Genomic DNA, 23,534 nt, shown 5'->3' with positions numbered 1-23,534 from the left:
TGCAAATTTGATTACCTCACTTGTCGTATTTCTTTCCAGATCATTTATAAATTTATTGAAAAGTAAGGGTCCCAATACAGATCCCTGAGGTACTCCACTGCCTACACCCTTCCACTGAGAAAATTGTCCATTTAATCCTATTCTTTTTTTCCTGTCTTTTAGCCAGTTTGTAATCCACGAAAGGACATCGCCACCTATCCCATGACTTTTTATTTTTCCTAGAAGCCTCTCATGAGGAACTTTGTCAAATGCCTTCTGAAAATCCAAGTACACTACATTAGGGATGTGAATCGGGCTTCGATTGAAAATATCGTCGATATTTTCAAAATCGTCAGGGCTTTTGGCAAGTCTTGGTGGACCCTCCTGACCCCCACAAGAGTTGCCAAAAGACCAGCGGGGGTCCGGGAGCGACCTCCTGCACTCGGACCGTCGGCTGCCAGTACTCAAAATGGCGTCGATAACCTTTGCCCTTGGTATGTCACAGGGGCTACCGGTGCCATTGGTCAGCCCCTGTCACATGGTAGGAGCACAAGATGGCGCCTGCCATCCAGTGCTCCTACCATGTGACAGGATATGGCCAATGGCACGGATACCCTGTCACATGGTAAGGGCAAAGGGCCATCGGCACCATTTTGATTAGTGGCAGCCAACGGCCCGGGAGCGGGAGGACGGCCCATCGCGGGAGATCGCTCCCGGGACCCCCACTGGACCACCAGGTACCTGTAAAAAGTTTTTTGGGGGGTCGGGAGGGTGGGGGAAGTTAAGGGGTTACCTTTAAAGGGTCGGGGTGGGTTTTTGTTTATCGGCTTGGGCACAGCCAATAAACAAAACCGCGATCGGGCCCGATTGAAAAAAACACACATGTTTATCGGAACCGGAATCCGAACTGATTCCGGTTCCAATTCACATCTCTACACTACATCTACAGGTTCACCTTTATCCACATGTTTATTAACTCCTTCAAAAAAGTGAAGCAGATTTGTGAGGCAAGACTTGCCTTGGGTAAAGCCATGCTGACTTTGTTCCATTAAACCATGTCTTTCTATATGTTCTGTTATTTTGATGTTTAGAATACTTTCCACTATTTTTCCTGGCACTGAAGTCAGGCTAACTGGTCTGTAGTTTCCCGGATCGCCCCTGGAGACCTTTTTATTTGAAAACGGTTTTTATTATTTTGCCAACATAGAAACCGCAAGAGAGAGGCGTAACACTTCAACTCTCTCCCGCCAACTATACCAATTAAGACAAACCATAACTGTCCCCTACATCAATATGCTTCCCCAAATCCACCCTCCCTACCCATCCCCCCCCCTCTCCAGCAGCCCTTGAGGTCATTGCCAAGTCCAAATCAATCTTCAACCCAACACATAGGAAAATAATAATAATAAGTCATTCTCAAAGAAATGTCTCCACTCAGCCTAAGGGCTGCCTGAATCATTCATTAAGAATCGAGCTTCGCACAGTCTGTGGTAATGCTTGTAGATAGACATCCCAGATGGCCAGAAAACGTTTCTTGTGGTTCGGAGTTTGTCGCATCGTCGCCGCATCGAGAAGCATCATGCGATGAAAGCCATTTCTCCATGACCAGTAAGAAGGGGGTAACATCTCCCTCCAGTGCAATAGAATCATTTTTTTTACCCACCAAGCAAGCCTTATCGATAAGTAAGCGGCTTCCCAGCCCTCTAATTCGCAGAGGAGAAATGCAACCAAACAGAAGCCATAACGGGGATATTGGAATGACGACCTCCATCAGAGACTCCAAATAATGAGTCACTTTGATCCAAAATTTATAAATAGCAGGACATTCCCAAAAAGCATGGGATAAAGTACCCCTGGCATGCCCGCAGCGGAGACAAGCCGCCGAGGACGAAATCCGTAATTGGAAGTCATATGACAGGGCAAAGGTAGCGCCGGCACCATTTTGGTTCCTGTTCCCCGACGTCACGAGCGTAGGAGATTGCTCCCGGACCCCCGCTGGACCCCCAGGGACTTTTGGCCAGCTTGGAGGGGCCTCCTGACCCCCACAAGACTTGCCAAAAGTCCAGCGGGGGTCCGGGAACGACCTCCTGCACTCGAATCATGTTGCCGTACAGCAAAATGGTGCTGGCCGTACGGCAACACGATTCGAGTGCAGGAGATCGCTCCCGGACCCCCGCTGGACCCCCAGGGACTTTTGGCCAACTTGGGGGGGCCTCCTGACCCCCACAAGACTTGCCAAAAGTCCAGCAGGGGTCCGGGAACAACCTCCTGCACTCGAATCGTGTTGCCGTATGGCCGGTGCCATTTTGCTGTACGGCAATATGGCCGGCGCCATATGTCTATTGACAAGTGAAATTGAAAAATAGTAAGTACCAAAAGCTCGATAGTAGTATAATTTTAAATGTAAACAATAGAAGTTAGGTAACTGGTTTTAAAATTGGGTGTAAAGGTAATAGGTGATTTTAATTTCAGTAAGGACGCCAGTGCATTCTTGACGGAGGTTCCGTGATTAGAAATCCCTTCCCGTGGCCCCTGAAGCAGGCAGATCACTGCCGAAACATGGCCAGTGTCGGGCAAGCGGAGGCGGTCCCATAATAACAGCGGCGGTAATTGGACAACTTAAAGATAAGTGCATTTGTAAAAGAACAAATAAAGAGGGATCGCACCGCACATCGGGGAATTAATGCACAAATTCTCACATAGAAACTGAGCAGTAAAAATGAAGAAAATGATTAAAAAATTAATGGTTTATTAATAAAACTTAAGAATAAAACACGGAAGCCATCTAAGTGGCCAGCCAAAATAAAGGACTGGACCACAGAAGGCAACCGCACAAAAACCACGAGATCTGAAGGTTTCCTAATTTGTTGTGGAGGTTGAAGAATTATATATTCAAGGAAACGAGGTTGGTTATTGTTTAGTGAATACTGTCATATGACAGGGCAAAGGTAGCGCCGGCGCCATTTTCTATCAACGCGTCCGACGCCCGAGAGTGAAAGATCACAACGGGACCCCCCCCACTGGACCCCAGGTAATTTAAGACATTTTGGGGGGGTTCGGGAGGGTGGGGGATTTATTTTAAAGGGTCGGGGTGGGTTTTAGGGTTGTTTTAGTGTGCCGGTTTTCCTGCCCTCCCTCGATTTACGATTTACACGATATTTAAAAACACAAAACCGCGACGATCCGATTCCCTCCCCCCCCCCAGCCGAAATCGATTGTTAAGACGATCGATCACACGATACACATCTCTAGTGTGTGCTAATTAAAAAGTAATCTATGCGAGAAAGAGTGCCATGCGCCTGAGAGATGTGTGTGAAATCTTTTTCCCCCGGGTGCAGGAGAAGCCAGACCTCCACCAACTGCAAATTTTGCTCCAGATAGGAAGGACCTCTACCAAAGTTCCCTCTCGCCCCCGAGGGCGAGGACCTATCCAACTGATCATCCCTAATAGTATTAAAGTCCCCACCAAGTATTATACAATCGTCCACATATGGTAGAAGCAAGCGATGTGGTTCCTGATAGAAGTTTAAATTATAATTATTAGGAGTATAAAGATTGCATAAGACTACCTTTGTTTGGTGTAGCTCAGCTATCAGTATAATATATCTACCCATTGGATCCCTAATAGTGGACTGAACCTGAAGAGGAACCTGGGGGCTAATCCATGTAACCACCCCCGCTGATTTCGTAGTCCCCGAGGCATAGTATACTGTCCCTCCCCATACTCTACTTAACTTCTCGTGTTCACTGTCTGTCAAATGGGTTTCTTGGAGAAACGCTATACTGGCTTTCTTTCATTTAAGAAGAGCTTTAATTTTTGTTCTTTTAATAGGGGAATTTATCCCACAGACATTCTAAGTAATCAAAGACGTAGAATTACTGCTGAGACTTCATGAGAAGTGTCCCCATATGATTTGCCAATGCTATCCTATGGCAAGGGTTCTCCCAGCCGGTACCCCCACCAAGATCAACCACAGACTGAGTGAGAATGTGCAAAAGGAAACAGATTTGAGAGTACACAATCAGATAGACCCCAAGTAGCTGCCTACCTATCCCCAAACCCCCGGAGAACCCCCCCCCCCCCCACACCCCCACCTCGCAGCTCCCCTGGCGAGGGCTTCTCCCTGCCCCAATTGAGAGATCACTACCATGTTAGCAAACCCACCCCCCCCCCCCCCCCCATCTGTATCAAATATCCCCACATTGAATCTCAGAACAGTTATAAAGGTGAACAGCAACTGTAAGATCAAATAACACAATACAAAAGATAGAAAGGCCCCCGTTGATAAACAGTCACCCAGCTCTGCACAAACTAGAGAAGTACTGCATTCGGACTGTGAACATCATATGAACAATCATAATCAATAACAATTATAAGGGATATAAACAATTATAAACCCAGATAGTGTCTCAGTCCGTAGAAAGTCACATAGTAGAAGCATAACTAGATTAAAGAAACAGTGGAGTGAAAAAAGGAAAAAGAAAAAAAGGGAAAATCCAGATGAAAAAACAAATCAAAAAACCATCGGGACGTTCAGTAAAGTAAGTCCAACACCAAATGAAAAAAATCCCCCCATTCAAATCCTGGAGTATAGTCACCGAGAGGCAAATTATGAAAAATCACGGTCTCCCCGTTTAAGCTGCGTGTATGGCTCCAATTCTTGCCTCTCTTCAAAAAGGAAAAGTTAGCAAACTTCCTGGGGTTTATGAGGAACGCGTCGAGGACGACTCAGTCTGACCAGCCATTCCGTCAGCGTATCTGAACCTTTGCAAAAATTGTCAAGACCCCCTCAAAGTTGTAAGGCCCGGGAGAAGAAGAAAACAAAGAATTTTCCTAGTCAAAGCTGAAAACAGACACAAAAATAGGCAGCCTTCAAACCACCAGGTCAACCAGGTCCCGAGCAAAATGAGGAGGGCTATCTTAACTTCATCAGAAAAATTGAATTATACGCAACAACGCAAGTTATCGGCTAGGCGAGGCTGCAGCCCCAGTCGCGTCCCCTGTTCCCGCCACGCGCAAGAGGGACCGGGCCTCCTGAGGCGAGGTAAACCACTTCACCCCAGCCTCGGTTGTCACCCGCAGGCGAGCTGGAAAAATCAAAGAAGCCCGTATCCCCTGCGCCAGCAGTTGGGTACAAACAGGCGCCATAGCCCGTCTCTGCGCCGCCACCGCCACCGAAAAGTCTTGGAAGATAAGGACCTTTTGATTTTCAAATTGGAGCGTGCGGCCTTTGCGCGCAGCAGCCAGGATTTCTTGCTTATGAGCAAAATTGAGAATCTTTGCCACCACCACCCTGGGTTTCTCTGCGTCGGCCCGCCTAATTCCCAGCCGGTGTGCACGCTCAATTCTCAGCGTGCCCTGCGCCGAAGTCAGCGAAAGCTCTTTAACCAGCCAGTTTTCCAGGATAGACGGGAGGGCTCGATCATCCAGGGATTCGGGTAGGCCGACAAACCGCAAGTTAGATCTTCTTGAGCGATTTTCTAAGTCCTCAATTTTCGCAGAATGTTTATCCAGCTCGGCCCGTAGAGCCGCCATCTCCTTTTGCATCGTGTGGAGGCCATCTTGCGTATCCGAAACGCGGCTTTCCAATTCAGTACAGAGGCTTTCGATTTGTTAAGATTTGACGAAATATCAGCTACCGCTGTGGATATAGATTTGAGCTCAGGTCCCAGCGCTTCAATAACTGCCGATTTAATTTCGGCAATCACCGGCGCGGATAGCTGGTCGGTGGGCCCAGTCGCGGCGACCATCTTAGGCTCCGGCAGTGGCAGCAACGCGTCTTTCCCCTTTTCCTTTACGAGTTTAACTGATCAAGTCGGCATAACCGGGCGGTGGGTGCCAGAGTAAAGAGGGCAATGCCTCCGTCAAAAAGAGAGCACTTAACCGTTCTTTGTGATGCAGATGGCGGTCGATTTCAGGGATCGGCCGCCGAGAGGGGAGGAATCACATCCTCCACCCTCAGTACACTACGTGATCTGGAGACCTTTTTAAACATGTGGGTTACATTAGCTATCCTCCAGTCTTCAGGTACAATGGATGATTTTAATGACAGGTTACAAATTTTTACTAATAGGTCTGAAATTTCATTTTTTAGTTCCTTCAGAACTCTGGGGTGTATACCATCTGGTCCAGGTGATTTACTACTCTTAAGTTTGTCAATCAGGTCTACCACATCTTCTAGGTTCACCGTGATTGGTTCAGTCCATCTGAATCATTACCCATGAAAACCTTCTCCAGTACGGGTACCTCCCCAACATCCTCTTCAGTAAACACCGAAGAAAAGAAATCATTTAATCTTTCCACGATGGCTTTATCTTCTCTAAGTGCCCCTTTAACCCCTCGATCATCTAACGGTCCAACTGACTCCCTCACAGGATTTCTGCTTCGGATATATTTTAAAAAGTTTTTACTGTGAGTTTTTGCCTCTACGCCCAACTTCTTTTCAAATTCTCTCTTAGCCTGTCTTATCAATGTCTTACATTTAACTTGCCAATGTTTATGCATTATCCTATTTTCTTCTGTTGGATCCTTCTTCCAATTTTTGAATGACGATCTTTTGGCTAAAATAGCTTCTTTCACCTCCCCTTTTAACCATGCCGGTAATCGTTTTGCCTTCTTTCCACCTTTCTTAATGTGTGGAATACATCTGGATTGTGCTTCTAGGATGGTATTTTTTAACAATGGCCACACCTCTTGCACACTTTTTACATTTGTAGCTGCTCCTTTCAGTTTTTTTATAACTATTTTTCTCATTTTATCAAAGTTTCCCTTTTGAAAGTTTAGCACAAGAGTCGTGGATTTGCTTACTGTCCCCCTTCCAGTCATTAAATCAAATTTGATCATATTATGATCACTATTGCCAAGCGGCCCCACCACTGTTACCTCTCTCACCAAATCCTGTTCTCCACTGAGAATTAGATCTAAAATTGCTTCCTCTCTCATCGGTTCCTGAACCAATTGCTCCATAAAGCTATCATTTATTCTATCCAGGAAGTTTATCTCTCTAGCTTGTCCCGATGATACATTTACCCAGTCTATATTGGGGTAATTGAAGTCTCCCATTATTATCGCACTACCAATTTGGTTAGCTTCCCTAATTTCTCTTAGCATTTCACTGTCAGTCTCACCATCTTGACCAGGTGGACGGTAGTATACTGCTATCACTATAGTCTTCCCCGACACACAAGGGATTTCTACCCATAAAGATTTAATTGTGCATTTAGTCTCATACAGGATGTTTATCCTTTTGGACTCTATGCCATCCCGGACATAAAGCACCACACCGCCTCCCGGGTGCTCCTCTCTGACATTGCGATATAATTTTTACCCTGGTATAGCACTGTCCCATTGGTTGTCCTCCTTCCATCATGTCTCTGAGATGCCAATTAAGTCTGTGTCATCATTCACTGCTTACATTCTAATTCTCCCATCTTACTTCTTAGACTTCTGGCATTAGCATACAAACATGTCAAAGTTTGTTTTTTGTTTGTATTTTCATTCTGCTTTTTAATTGATAGGGATAAGTTAGAATTTTTTAGCTCAGGTGAGTTTTTAGTTACAGGCACTTAGACTACTTTTCTTATTATTGGAACCTCACTGTCGGGATGCCCTAATTCTAATGCATCATTAGTATCCTTTGAAAATATCTGTCTCCGAACCATGCACTGCTGAGTGACTGTTGGCTTTCCCCTTTGTTCTAGTTTAAAAGCTGCTCTATCTCCTTTTTAAAGGTTAGCGCCAGCAGTCTGGTTCCATCCTGGTTAAGGTGGAGCCTATCCCTTCGGAAGAGACTCCCCCTTCCCCAAAAGGTTCCCCAGTTCCTAACAAAACTGAATCCCTCTTCCTTGCACCATTGTCTCATCCACACATTGAGACTCCGGAGCTCTGCCTGCCTCTGGTGACCTGCACGTGGAACAGGGAGCATTTCAGAAAATGCTACCCTGGAGGTTCTGGATTTAAGTTGCCTACCTCAGAGGCTAAATTTGGCTTCCAGAACCTCCCTCCCACATTTTCCTACGTCGTTAGTGCCCACATGTACCACGACAGCCGGTTCCTCCCCAGCACTGTCTAAAATCCTATCTAGGTGACGCGTGAGGTCTGCCACCTTTGCACCAGGTAGGCATGTTACCAGGTGATCCTCACGCCCACCAGCCACCCAGCTGTCTACATTCCAAATAATCAAATCACCAACTATGATGGCCGACCTAACCAACAGAATTGAGGCTTCAGCAAGAGATAAACAAGTTCAGGAAGGAATTAAAAACAGGGTTGTTTCGTAAGGCATACGAGAGTGATAGCAAAGAAGCAGCCTGAGTTCCATATTTTTAGTATAATATGTTAGTTTACTTCTATGTTAAGATGTTAGAAATAATTTTAAGATTTTATAATTGTTTGTAATATTAATTTTAGTATTTTAATACTTTTAATTTAATTGTAATATTTTGTACCAATTTAATGTTTTATTCTGTGTGAACTGTGGCGATGGAATTACTGTGCAATGATATACAAAAATCGCATAAATAAATAAATAAATAAATAAATAAATAAAAATAGCAGTTCAGCTTGTTGCTCTTCAGCCTGCAAAAATGTATCATTTCTCCTCTTAAGAGCCAATAACCTGCTCCAGATGATACGCAAGGTCTTATGCCCTCAGAGAAATCACTCTAGGATGATTTCCTCCCCTTTGGACTGTTTCAGAAGATGCAGTAAAGGAAGGTGGAGATCTAGTCAGAGATGGATCCCTTCCTTTCACAGACCTGTGAAAGTTCTCAGACCATGCAACTATTTACATTTCTACAAGATAGCAAGAACATTTAATATTTGGCAATTTGGAGTTGTTGGCCCCCACATTATGCCACCATATAGAATAAAAGGGACCTCTTGTGATCCTGCTTAATCAAGTATTATTATCTTGGCTAAAATAGCCTCTTTTCACCTTAAATTTTAACTATGCCGGTAATCGTTTTGCCTTCCTTCCATCTCTCTTAATGCATGGAATACATCTGGTCTGCATTTCTAATATTGTATTTTAAAACAATGTCCATGCCTATTGTACACTTTAACCTTTGCAGCTGCATCATTCAGTTTTTTTCTATTTTCCTCATTTTATCGTTTCCTTTTGAAAATGTATTGTTAGAGCTACAGATTTACATATTGTCCCCCTTCCAGTCATTAGTTCAAATTTGATCATGTTATGATCACTATTGCCAAGTGGCCCCACCACCGTTACCTCTCTCACCAAATCCTGCATTCCACCAAGAATTAAATCTAAAGTAGCTCCCTCTCTCATTGGTTCCTGAACCAATTGCTCCATGAAGCTCACCTTTTTGCCTGTTACTGGCTAACAGGGATGAATAGGTAATGTATCACTTAACTAAATGATGCAAGCCATATTGTTAGTCCTTAGTTCATCAGTTTGAATTTCAATATTGATAGGCTGCCAGAGATGAGTTAATTATATCTCATCCCCTGATGATACACTGTCATCAGGGTGGCACTGATTGTCAGCAAATGATGCAGCACTGGCTTCTAGACAGTAAGGTCACTGACTTCTCCAGCAAGTTATTTGAAATTACAAAAGTTCAAGATCTCTGTAGCAGAGTGACCACATTTTCCCCATTGTTGTATGTTCAGGACTAGGCTAGATGACTGGTCCACCTTAAATCTCACCGATGGAGAGAGTTCTTTGGGCGGAACCCTGAGGGGAAGGGGAGTCCAGAGGGTGGGACCAGCTGGAAAGCATAAGCGTGTAAGCCCAACTGGGTTCAGGAGGCCCCTGCGTCTCCAAGACAGGCAGTTCCTATAAATCTATGCTGACCCATAGGGAGTGGGAAGTGCACTGAAAAGGAAGGCAGTCATTTTATTGTTAAAGTACTGTTCATTAGGGATGTGCAGAGGGATGGCATACATTGCATTTGTGATTCAGATTCGTCGGGGAGCAAATGCGTTGCATTCGGCCGTATAGCGCCCCGATGCGTTAATACGACGAGTTATATTCGTGTCCCAGCTAAAATTAAAATTAACTACAACCCCCCACCCTCCTGATCCCCCCAAGACTTACCAAAACTCCCTGGTGGTCCAGCGGGGAGTCCAGAAGCCATCCCCTGCACTCTCACACCCTCGTTTGCCGGTTTCATCATGGCGCCGATAGCCTGTGTCACAGGGGCTACCGGTGCCATTGGTCAGCCCCTGTCACATGGTCACCGGTGCCATCTTGTGCTCCTACCATGTGACAGGGGCTGACCAATGGCACCCGTAGCCCCTGTGACATAGTATGGGCAAAGGCTATCAGCGCCATTTTGAGTCCTGGCATCGGCCGGCCAGCGTGCAGGAGGTCGCTCCGGGACCCCCGTTGGACCCCCAGGGACTTTTGGCCAGCTTGGGAGGGCCTCCTGACCCCCATAAGACTTGCCAAAAGTCCAGCGGGGGTCCAGGAGCGACCTCCTGCACGCTGTCCGTCTGATTCCAGGACTCAAAATGGCGCCGATTGCCTTTGCCCTCACTATGTCACAGGTACTGACGGTCCGCCCTTGTGACATAGTGAGGGCAAAGGCGATCTGCTGCCAGTGTTCAAAATGGCGCCGATCACCTTTGCCCTCACTATGTCACAGGGGCCGACCATCAGTACCTGTGACATAGTGAGGGCAAAGGCGATCGGTGCCATTTTGAGTATTGGCATCGGCCGGCCGGCGTGTAGGAGGTCGCTCCTGGACCCCCGCTGGACTTTTGGCAAGTCTTGTGGGGGTCAGGAGGCCCCCCCAAGCTGGCCAAAAGTCCCTGTGGGTCCAACGGGGGTCCCAGAGCGACCTCCTGCATGCCGGCCGTCTGATGCCAGGACTCAAAATGGCGCCAATAACTTTTGCCCATACTATGTCACAGGGGCTACCGGTGCCATTGGTCAGCCCCTGTCACATGGTAGGAGCACAAGATGGCGCAGATGGCCATGTGACAGGGGCTGACCAATGGCACCGGTAGCCCCTGTGACAAAGGCTATCGGTGCCATGATGAAACCAGCACCAAGGGTGTGAGTGCAGGGGATAGTTCCCGGACCCCCCGCTGGACCACCAGGGAGTTTTGGTAAGTCTTGGGGGGGTTCAGGAGGGTTTGTTTAAATTTTTATTTAGGTGGCCGAATAAAACAGAAATCCGTTAAATACGTGGGGAGTCGCGATGCGTTTCGCCTCCCCACGTATTTAACAGATAGGTCAAAATACGTTGCGAATCACAAATACGTGGAAAACGGATGCACACCCCTACTGTTCATGTGAACAAACCAAAAGAGCCTCCAGCATGGGAAACACCGCTTGGTTTCCCACAACCTCTCTCTCCTCCTCCTCCTCCCCTCCTGTGCAAATTCAGATCAGTAGGAGAAGAGAATATGTTAATCAGTAAGGAGGAAAAGCCTTTGTGTCTTTCACAAAGACTTTTTTTCCCTGTTTCCCTCCTTCTTACTATTGTGAAGCATTTCCTCTTTCATGCCTCAACAGCAACTAAAAATTAAACCTTAGCTAGCAAAGGGAGAAAATTAAATTAATAAATGCTCCTAAGTTACTGATTTACACTTATAACCTCTCATTATCCAATAAATTATTGGATTTTGAGGAGGCTTCATGTGATTTAAGATTTCTGGGTAGTAGTCTACAGAACTATAGTTGTTACTTCAGTTTTCTGCAGTGTCATTAACTCTTCAGTATTATCATTTGGGTTTGATCAGATAAGAGAGAGAATTTGCATCGCAAAACCTTCATTGGTCTTCCCCTCTTGGTTGCCATGTGTGTAATTGTAAGATTATCAAAATGATGTGTTTTCATTCTGCTATGGAACGGTTCCACAAATATGGGAAATTATTGTAAGTTGATGATAGAGCTTAGAAATAGATTACTTGTCCACAACTTTTTAAAACTCAGCTACACTAAGCTTTCACCACATCCTCTGGCAGTAAATTCTAGAGTTTAATTATGAGTTCAGTAAAAAAAATATTTTTTCTTATTAGTTTTAAGCGTATCACATAGTAACATCATTGTGCGTCCCCTAGCCTATGCACTTTTGAAAGTGTAAACAAACAATTAACATTTACTCATCCACTCATTATTTTATAGACCTCTATCATATCTCCTCTTAGCCATTTCTTCTGCAAGCTGAATAGTCCTAATCTGTTTAGCCTTTCCTCATAGGGGATTCATTCCATCCCCTTTATCATTTTGATTGCCCTTCTTTGTATCTTTTCTAATAATGCTGTATCTTTCAAAGTATTATCAATGATGACACCTAGATACTTTTCCTAAATGATGACTCCTAATGTAGAACCTTGCATTGTGTAGCTATAATTGGAGTTACTCTTCCTTATTTCATCACTTTGCACTTGTCCACATTCAATTTCATTTGCCATTTGCATGCCCAGTCTTCCAGTTTTGTCTTCTTGCAATTTCTCACAAACCTCATGCGATTTAACAACTTTGAATAATTTATTGTCATTGGCAAATTTGATTACCTCACTCATTTCCATTTCCATTTCCAGGTCATTTATAAATATATTGAAAAGAAGTGATCCCAGAACGTATCCTTGGAACCCTCCACTATTCATCTCCACTGGGAAAATGTATCATTTAGCCCTACTCTCTGTTTCCTATCTTTTAACCAGTTCTTAATCTTCAGTAGGACACTGCTCCCTATCCCTTGACTTTTTAATTTCCAAGTCTCTCATGAGGGACTCTGTCAAATGCTTTCTGGAAATCTAGATACACTAAGGGGTAGATTTTTAAAGAAGCGCGCATGGGGTACATTTGTGCACGCTACCCGGTGCACACAAATGTACACCTGATTTTATAACATGCGCGCGCTGCCACAAGGAATGGGGCACTGAGACACAGCCTGATGGAGTACTGCGCTGAGTCCAATCTTGAAGAAAACAGGCACTGTAGAAATCCACAAGGAGAAGTGCCCTGGGGGTCCCAAGGAGCAGAGGGCACTGTGGAAGGGACTCACAATTAAGATGGCACTGAGTCTGGCCCTGAGGAGCGGGAAGCGCTGAGAGGAAGTCCAGGTAAAGCAGCGCTGAGCCAGGACCCACAGAATGGGAAGCACTGAGAGAAAGTCTGGGTGAAGAGGCACTGAACCTGACCCCGAGGAGTGGGAAGTGCTGAGAGAAAGTCCAGGTGAAACAGCGCTGAGCCAGGACCTGCAGAGCAGGAAGTGCAGGGGCAGGAACCTGGAAGGAGAAGTGCAGAGATCTGAAAGCAGGAACAACTGGTCCGTGGAATAGGAACTGGCACCTAGAAGGAACCAAGGAACTCATTGCCAAGTCGGTTAGTGGTGGCTGGAGGTGAAACTTAAGTACTCCGGGCCAGTGATGTCATCAGCTGGGGACGAGCCTGGAGTTCCCGCCATTGGTCCTTTAAAGGGTGGACAGATGGTGTGCGCGGAAACCTAGAGAGGCCCAGGATCAGAACGCTGGTCGGCGGTGACCCAGCCACTATGTGAAGTGCAGGGAGACAGAAGGAATGCGGCGGCAGTGGCTGGCCACCGCCGCGAGAGTACCGCGGGTAGATAACCAAGCATGACATGATGTGAGTTGAGCCTGCTGCAGGTGGCTGCGGCCGACAGTCATAACACTAACCTAAATCCACATTTTTATTTCCGCCCTAAAAAAATATAGCAGTTTGTAAGACAAGGCCTCCCTTGGCTAAATCCATGTTTACTTTGTTCCATTAAACTATGCCTATCCTTATGTTCAGCAATTTTGTTTGTTATGATAGTTTTTACCATTTTGATTGGGACAGATGTCAGACTCACTGGTCAGTAGCTTAGTGGATCACCCCTGGATCCCTTTTTAATAATTGGCATTACATTGACAAACCTCCAGTGTCAGATACCATAGATCATTTTAATGATAGTTAGCAAATTACTAATTGCAGGTCTGCAATTTCATTTTTCAGTTCTTTCAGCACTCTGGGCTATATACCATCTGGTCTAGGTGATTTGCTACACTTTAGTTTGTCAATTTGCTCTATTACATTCTCCAGATATACTGAGATTTGATTCAGTTCTGCTGAATCATCACCTTTGAATATCATTTCTGGCATGGGTATCTCTCTTACATCTTCCTTAGTGAAGACTGAATCAAAGAATTCATTTAGTCTCTCTGCTATGGATTTGTAATATGTACGTGCCCCTTTTACCCCTTGATTGTCTAATAGTCCAACTGACTACTTACAAGCTTTCTACTTAAAATGTATCTGAACAATTTTTTACTATGAGTTTTTGCTTTCACTGCAAGCTTTTTTAAATGCTCTCTTTGCCTTCCTTATCAATGCTTTGCTTCTAACTTGCCAGTGCTTATGTTGTTTCCTCTTTTCCTCATTCAGATCCCTTTTCCATTTCTTGAAAGATATCTTTTCAGCTATTATAGCCTCTCTTACCTCATCTTTTAGCCATACCTGTAGTTGCTTAGCCTTCCTTCCACCTTTTTTAAGGTGTGGAATACATCCGGCCTGAGCTTCCAAGATTTTTTTTTATACAACGTCTGATGTAAACTCATAAAAGTGAATTTTAAAAGCCCAATGTATGCCAAAACCAGGAGATATGCACACAAGTTGGGCCGGCGTATGCCAAGCAGATTTTAAAAGCTGCCCGAGTATGCATGTACATGCCGCTAGACACACAAATGAAAAGTTCCAAAAAAGAAGCAGTGCATGGGCATGGTCTGGGCAGGGCATGGGTGTTCCTAGTTTTTCTACTGAAATGAAAACATAAATACATGCACTGGCATGCACCTGGGTATCTTGCTGTGCACCTTGCTTTTGCTGTCAATGATGTGTACGTTCTAAAACAAAACATTCTAGGTAGATCAACATGATTTTAAAAGTTGGGGCTAAAAGAGAAGAGAGGCTATTAAACTAGGTGGGTTTGGAAATCCTCTCTCTTATATGGGCTAACTGGGAATGAACTGGGAAAACTGGTAATGGCATTGGCATTATTATAATTCCTCCACTTACAAGGTAGAAGCAGCATTTGCGTGCATAGGAACGTGTTCACTTAAAATTGCATGCAAATGATCATGTGCTCAGCATATTTTATTACATGCACGCATATACACGTTCGCCTGCTCACCGGTTTAAAAGTTACTATCCCTACCTTTGTAGCTGCTCCTTTCAGTTTTTTTCCTAACCATTTACCTCATTTTATCATGGTTATATTTTTGAAAGTTAAATGTTATCGCAGTAGATTTCTTTAGTGTTCTCCCTACAGTTATGAAGTCAAATTTAATTATTTTGTCATCACTATTGCCAAGTGGCCCCCAACAGTGTTACCTCTCGCACCTGATCCTGTGGTCCACTAAGGACTAGGTCTAAAATAGTTTCCCCTCTTGTACAAGCTGCTCCATGAAGCAGTCATTTATTTCATCCAGGAACTTTACTTCTCTAGAATATCCTGATTTAACATTTACCCTGTCAATACTGGGGTAATTGAAATCATCCATTATTACTGTGCTGCTGATTTTGTTAGCTTTCCTAAATTCTTGTAGCATTTCAATGTCTGTTTGTTCATTCTGTCCAGGTGGACAGTAATACACCCCCACTGCTGTTTTATTCCCCTTTTCACCTTTAATTAATTTCTATCCATAAATATTTAACCCTACATTTTGTTTCTTGCAGAACTTTCATCCTGTTTGACTCAATGCCCTCTCTTATATATAATGCCACCCCCTCCATCAATTTAATCTATCCTTTCATTTCGATATATATTGCACCCTGGAATCACAGTGTTGCAGTGGTTGTCCTCATTCTACCAGGTCTCTGTGATGCCAATTATAACTCCCTCGTCATCCAGTGCTATGCACCCTAATGGGCTCTGGAATTTGTTGCCAGAGGATGTGGTTAGTGCAGTTAGTGTAGCTGGGTTCAAAAAAGGTTTGGATAAGTTCTTGGAGGAGAAGTCCATTAATGGCTATTAATCAATTTTACTTAGGGAATAGCCACTGCTATTAATTGCATCAGTAGCATGGGATCTTCTTAGTGTTTGGGTAATTGCCAGGTTCTTGTGGCCTGGTTTTGGCCTCTGTTGGAAACAGGATGCTGGGCTTGATGGACCCTTGGTCTGACCCAGCATGGCAATTTCTTATGTTCTTATGTTCTTATGCCCACTCGTCCATAAATGTGCAATTTTATAACATAAATACTCATGCCCAATGCTTTGCATGTATTCATATGTAAGCATACATATGTGTGTATGTTCCAAAATAAAAATACACATATTTCATAATACGCCCATTTATAATACACACAGATTATAAAATATATTCATAGATTATAAATGGTCATACAAGTGCATATATGGGGCTGCACATAGTTATTTGAAAGTTATCCTCCCTGTATATCCAGTCTAAATATTTTTGTTGTTCTTGATAACATGCAAATGTCTGTGCCTCTCTTATATCCCATTTGCCACTATTAGCATCTGGGAAGTGTCTGTTCATTTTATTCCCTCCATCTTGACTGTACCAATAACTAAAGAATACAATTTCTAACAAAGATGTTGCTGCTGCCCTGTGATTTCTAGAACCATGTTTTCCTCCAGATTAAGGGAATGTAAAACTAACGCATTAGCTCAGCACAGCCTTGTTGTTTTTGAGGCATTGTGGACTCTTGGTTGCAATGGAGATGCCTCCGCCCACGGGGAGGAGCCCCTTGGGGAAACCACTGCGATAGGCTGACACAGTTAGCAGACACAGAATGGATAAAGTCTTTATTGTACTGCTGTAAATAGATGGTGAAGCAGGAAGGTAAGGTACTGATCCATGAGCTGCCAATACACTCAACAGGCTTAGAAGTATCGTCTCACCCAGAAGTTCACGATAGGCAGGAGCCCGCAGTGCGGGTAACGCCGCAGCTGGTGGGTGGAGTTGGAGCGCTGGTTCGTAGAGGTACTCACAGAGTGAAGGCGTCTTCCTGATGGTAGAATGTTGGGGCTGAAGGCCCGTGGTGCAGCATAGGAAGAGAATAGGCCCTCGAGGAGTGAGTACCCAAAGGTCCAATATCCTGGAAAATGAATAAGAGAAAAGACCCCCCGAGGAGCGGTTGTCTAGGTTAGTGAGGACCCCGAAGGGAGTTGTAAGCGAGAGACCCCAGAGGAGCGGGTGTCTAGAACTTCTGCTGGAGCGAAGCCCTTAGCAAAAGGCGGCGTCTAAGCTAGCAGCTTAGAGCAGGCAGAGTAGCGAAGCGAAGTCTTTGCTAACTCAGTTTGGTAGTGGAAGCGGAGGCTAATTATACCCGGAGGTACCTACGTCGTGCGGTAGGGCCGCCCCCGAGTTTCCCGCCATGATGTGTATTTGAGCGTCAGAGCTGTGCGCGCTTGTGCCTTAGGAGCATGGCGGATGGGATCACCTATGCTGGTCTGAGAACGCCAAGGCCCGCAGCACTCGGCACCGGAGACAGCCATCTTGCCCAGAAAGAGGGAAAGGGGAGAAAAAGAGGTAAGGCAGAGCTGTCGCAGCCGTCTGCGACCGACGGGCGCAACAAGCCTGAAAAATGCAACATACTAAACTGCTTTTGCCAGGCAGATAGTGATACTAAGTACTGATGTACAACCTATGGAGAAAAAAAAAGCAATTTAAAACATCTAAATAACTTATAAAAAGTGTTCCTGTGCCCCACGATCCTCCATTCCTGATCTCAACTAGATGTAATCATGGAAGAGTGCACAAAGCAAAGGTTCACTGATTAGACCCCCGCTGGGGTCAGAGCTATAATGAAAGAGAGACTAGAACAATAGAAATAGTATTGTGTAAACTATTTTTTTCTGCATTTATTTTCCCTTCCATAACATATAAACACATTGTACAGCCTCAAAAAGCAATTCAGCACAGCCAGACTGGCTTAGCAGATTCATTTTCTCTGCTGCTGCGAAAACAAAAGGTTTAGCATGGGATGCCACATCTTAAGCAGCAGCACCCAGTTTGCTCATTTTCAAATGATTTTGTTTGCTTCCTCAGATTTATTAAGACAACAGTGAAGACCCAAAAGGAGGACGGCTACAATAACTCAATGTTACAGCAAGACTACTACTAACATGACGGCATTTGCTGGAGATAATAAAGAACAAGCCTTGAAATGCACCTCCAATTTCCGATTGTCTCTTGCACTTCCCGGCTTCCAGGTCTTTAAATGCTGGCACCGTAGGCGGGGAAGTGAAGATGAAAGAGAGAAAACCTACAAGATACCCATTTAGAAACCAGGGCCCAGTGGGACAGGAGTGATGCCACGGATGGGGTAAGAGGACTTTGGGGAGGGAGGGGGATAGGGAAGACCCAGGGGTGGGGTTCAATTTTCAATGGTGGTGGCGGGAAAGCCCCTCCTTTCCTTTTTTTTTTCTGCTTTTTTCTCTGCTTTTTTTTTTTTTCTTTTTGTTTTGGTTTTGATTTCATTTCTAATTAACAGAACCAAAGCAGACACCAAACAAAATGAAAACTAAATTTGTACAAAAGGAAACAAAATGAATTTCTTTCCATGCACACTTCTACGCCCTGACTGTAATTAGCATTTTTCACCGTGAAGGTTCTTCAAGCTATTTTTCCCTCGCTATCTTCATCTTTCTGTGGGTTACCTACCACGCTTTTTAGTATCCTTTGCTGACTTCTTCCATCAAAGAGCCCATCCCAGGCTCTTCTATCTTCACAATTCTGCCCAAATTGCCTTTTCATTTTATAGTGTCCTCCAGCCCATCTATCGGCCCTTTTTGATGTTACCTTATCACTTATTCTTACTTCCACCCTATCCTATTAACTCCATTTGTTCCAACCATGGGTTATCCTATCCTGGTCTCCTTGATGGTTCCTTCATCTAACTCCTATGGAGTTCTTTAACTTCTCTGGTTTCCTCTAGCTCTCTAAATTTACCTTCCTTCTTTTCTGCTCCTGCAGTGGCTCTCTGCTGATCTTTTGTATTCTTTCCTGCTTGCAGCAGTGCTTGATCCCCTTAGTAGCTTCCTCTCCTAACTCAGACTTTCCTATGGGGCCCTTCTGCCCCAATAAACCTCTCCTATATCTGGAAATTGCTACAATATCTGTAATTGAACTGTCAATAGGTAATAGGTTTTACTCATGTTAAATGCACTTAATGTGGGTAAATGGGTTTTGAAAATTGCTACAAATAGTATTTTGCAAAAGTCAGAAGTTTGCATGTATTATCATTATTGCATGAAAATGTTAAAAGGGGATAAAAGGGGAGGAGCATTCTGAGGCAGAATTAAGAAGTTCATGCACAAGTTAGTATTTTGTAAGTGGTATACACGCATATAATATTGAACTTGTACATATGCTTTTACAAACGCTAATTGATATGTGGAATTGAAATTGCACTTGACTTTTATCTGCAGTTTTTGGGTGGAGGATCTGGGTGAACTGGTGGAGGTGTTGGTAAACTGGCATTTAAAAGTACATGCACAAGTAAGAATTTTCATAAGCAGAGTATGTGCATATGTTCTAAATTACCCGCCGCGTCAGTTAAAATACCCGAAGCGGTGGGTATTTTAGCACACACATTACAATTATTTCACACATATTACAATTATTTCACACATAATTATAAGATGGTAATTTTCAAAGTGGTACACGGGTGCACCCGTGTGCGTGTTCGTTGGCCTGCTGCAGGGACACAGCCATTTTATAACATACACACGTATATGTGTGCATGTTATAAAATAGCTTGACTGCACACATATGTGCTCAATTTTAAGTGGATGCATGTCGGTGCATGCAAATACCACTTCTACCTCCCAGGGATGTGCAGAGGGACGCCATATGTTGCATTCGGGATTCATATTCGTCGGGGGACAGATACGTTGCATTCGGCAAGGGGGCCCCCGATACGTTTATATGTCAATTCCTATTCGTTTCTCTGCTAAAATTAAATTAACTACAACCCCCCACCCTCCTGACCCCCTCAAGACTTACCAAAACTCCCTGGTGGTCCAGCAGGGAGTCCAGGAGCCATCTCCCTGGTGGTCCAGCAGGGGGTCCAGGAGCTCACATCCTCGGCTGCCGGTTTCAAAATGGCGCCGATAGCCTTTGACCTACTATGTCACAGGGGCTACCGGTGCCATTGGTCAGCCCCTGTCACATGGCCATCGCCACCATCTTGTGCTCTAACCATGTGACAGGGGCTGACCAATGGCACCGGTAGCCCCTGTGACATAGTAAGGGCAAAGGCTATCGGTGCCATTTTGATTACTGGCAGCCGACGGCTCGAGTGCAGGAGATCGCTCCCGGACCCCCGCTAGACCACCAGGGACTTTTGGCAAGTCTTGGGGGACCCTCCTGACCCCCACAAGACTTGCCAAAAGTCCAGCGGGGGTCCAGGAGCGCCCTCCTGCACTCTGGCCGTCGGCTGCCAGTTTCAAAATGGTGCCGATAGCCTTTGACCTACTATGTCACAGGGGCTACAGGTGCCATTGGTCAGCCCCTGTCACATGGTAGGAGCACAAGATGGTGCCGATGGCCATGTGACAGGGGCTGACCAATGGCACCGCTTGCCCCTGTGACATAGTAGGTCAAAGGTTATCGGCGCCATTTTGAAACCAGCAGCCGAGGGTGTGAGTGCAGGGGATGGCTCCCGGACCCCCCGCTGGATCACCATGGAGTTTTGGTAAGTCTTGGGGGGGGGGGGGGGGTCAGGAGGGTGGGGGGTTGTTTAAATTGGTTTCTTTAGGTGGCTGAATAATTTGGCAAAGATTCGTTGTATTCATGGGGAATCGCGATACGTTTCGACTCCCCACAAATACAATGAATATGGCCCTATACTTTGCGGATTCCCAATTTGTAGGGAACGAATGCACACCCCTACTAACTCCTAAGTGGGGAAATTTTAAAGGGCATGCACACCAACGCATTGCCAGTTTTCCCAGTTCATTCCCATTTTGCCCAATTAAGGGATTGGACTTCCAAACCTCCCTAGTTTACCAGCCTCCCTTCCACCCTGACGTTCTGGGGGCTGGCGGTTATACATAACCGGCTAACTTTAAGATAGCCGGACATATTCAGTGGTGCTGCTCCACTGAATATACACCGCTAGTCAAAAACTTTAATGTAGATCTCTGTTCAATATAATCCAATTTAGCTTATAATATTCTTTATTAATGCTTGCTACGCTTGCTGTGAAAACTACTTTAGATTATAATAAGAATGAAAGATAAGTAAACAAATTTGCACAAGGTTGTATATCATTAAACTTTTAGGCTCAATGGACAAATAAAAATATTTATAATTGGTAAAAAATAGATATAATAACCTGTGATCCTTTCTTATAATAAAAATGTGCTGTGCTTGTAGTTAATTGCAATTAGGACCTAGGTCATGCTGACCTGTCAACTGATCATGATCTAAGACATGCAAATCATACTGTATGTTGTTGAAGTAAAATGCAGAACTGAAATTGTGATTAATCAGTCTGAAATGTTTTTCTGAACCATGACTTTGTAGAAACAAACAGTAAATAAATCTGACTATATATACTGGATTTTGGGGAACACCCACTGAGAGTCTGCTCAAAGTGAGGTTTTCCCCCATGAAATATTACTTTGAAAATAAATGTGGTAACATTGTGCTGGAATAGATTTTTCTATATTTTGTGGTGCAAATTAGAGGGAAACCTTAAAATCTCCACACATTTATTTATTTATTTATTTACTTATTTATTTACTTATTTAAAAGTTTTATATACCGCTGGACTATTGGCAAGTCTTGTGGGGGTCAGGAGGGTCCCCCAAGACTTGCCAAAAGCCCCTGGTGGTCCAGCGGGGGCCCGAGAGCGATCTCCTGCACTCGTGCCATCGGCTGCCAGTAATCAAAATGGCGCCGATAGCCTTTGCCCTTACTATGTCACAGGGGCTACCGGTGCCATTGGTCAGCCCCTGTCACATGGTAGGAGCACAAGATGGCGTCGGCCATCCAGTGCTCCTACCATGTGACAGGGTCCGGCCAATGGCACGGATATCCTGTCACATGGTAAGGGCAAAGGGCCATTGGCGCCATTTTGATTAGTGGCAGCCGATGGCCCGGGAGTGGGAGATCGCTCCAGGGATCCCCACTGGACCACCAGGTATCTGTAAAAAGTTTTTTTTTTGGGGGGGGGGGGTCGGGAGGGTGGGGGAAGCTAAGGTATTAGTTTTAAAGGGTTGGGGTGGGTTTTTTGTTTATCGGCTCGGGCGCAGCCGATAAACAAAACCGCGATCGGGCCCGATGAAAAAAAAACCCACATGTGAATCGGAACCGGAATCCGAACTGATTCTAGTTCCAATTCACATCTGTTCTGAAGACAAGGCTGGAATGAAGAATGAAGACAAAACAAGAATGAACGATGGATGCTGGGAAAAACACGGACCACAGGAAGATGTTGGACATGATGATGAGGCAATTTGTGTTTGGAGTGCTGCGTTTTTATAGGGACTGGGTGCTGACATCATCAACAGGGGCCATGGGGGAATTCCCACCACGATCCTTTTAAGTAGCAGCAAGAGGCACATGCATACGCCAATGGAAAGGAGCAGCGCTCAGAGGCCAGTGGTGTCCAGCTGCGCATGCTGGCGGCATGGCCAGTCAGGCCAGTGGCATCCCACTGTGCCAGAGGGCAGTGAACCGCTGCATGGAGGTCCACCATTGTCACAATAATTCACAAGTTATCCATCTAAATGGCAAGTTATCCACTAACTCACTAGTTATCTAGCTAACTCCATCTAACTCCATGAGTTCAATATTCATGGACAGATAGCTAAAAAATTATTCTCCTAAATGGCAATGTGGTAATATTGGAAGCCATATGCAGCTAAATTCTAGCCGCATAATGAGGTATGTGGCTAGAATTTAGCCGTATAATTCAGGGTATGTGGGAGATGTTTCAGGGTGGGCAGAGTTAGCCACATAAGATATGCAGCTAACTCCAATATTCGGAATTAGCCACTTAACCAATGCAGCTAACTCTGGTTGTGCCATAGGGCTGTCCTAAAGTTATCTGGATAGCTATATCCAGGTAACTTAACTAGCCGCTCCATGGCAGTATATCGGCCCCCATGTTATTAATTTAAATGTTTAATTTGAATATTGACCTCCGGTGATCTCTGAGGGAGTGATGAGAATTGTAAGGGCTAAATAAATTTGGTGGATAAGCAGACTAGATGGGCTATATGGTCTTTTTCTGCATCAAGTTTCCATGATGCAATTGTTGCCTCTCCCAGGAATGCCTTCACAAAAATGCAGGTAAAAGTAGGTTACTTTTGCTCACATACAGGGTGGGCAAATTTCAAATAGTTTAGCAAGTGACGTTTGAAAATTGCCTACCCTGTTTATGTGTAAAACTAAACTGGTTGTTTGCGCATGCTCAGAACTACATGCGTTATGTCAGGAAAAAGTAACCACAGAAAAAGAGGGCACACTTTTCCTTGGACAATTTTCAAAGGGAAAGTACACTCGAACTTTTTAGGGGTGGACACAGAATTACTTTTTTTAATTTTGTTTGTTTGTCTTTTCATGTATTTAAAATGAGAATATCCCAAAACAAACAAAAAAC

This window comes from Rhinatrema bivittatum, chromosome 3, assembly GCF_901001135.1.
Source record: "Rhinatrema bivittatum chromosome 3, aRhiBiv1.1, whole genome shotgun sequence".
NCBI classification, from domain to species: domain Eukaryota; kingdom Metazoa; phylum Chordata; class Amphibia; order Gymnophiona; family Rhinatrematidae; genus Rhinatrema; species Rhinatrema bivittatum.
This window is presented reverse-complemented; position numbering follows the sequence as displayed.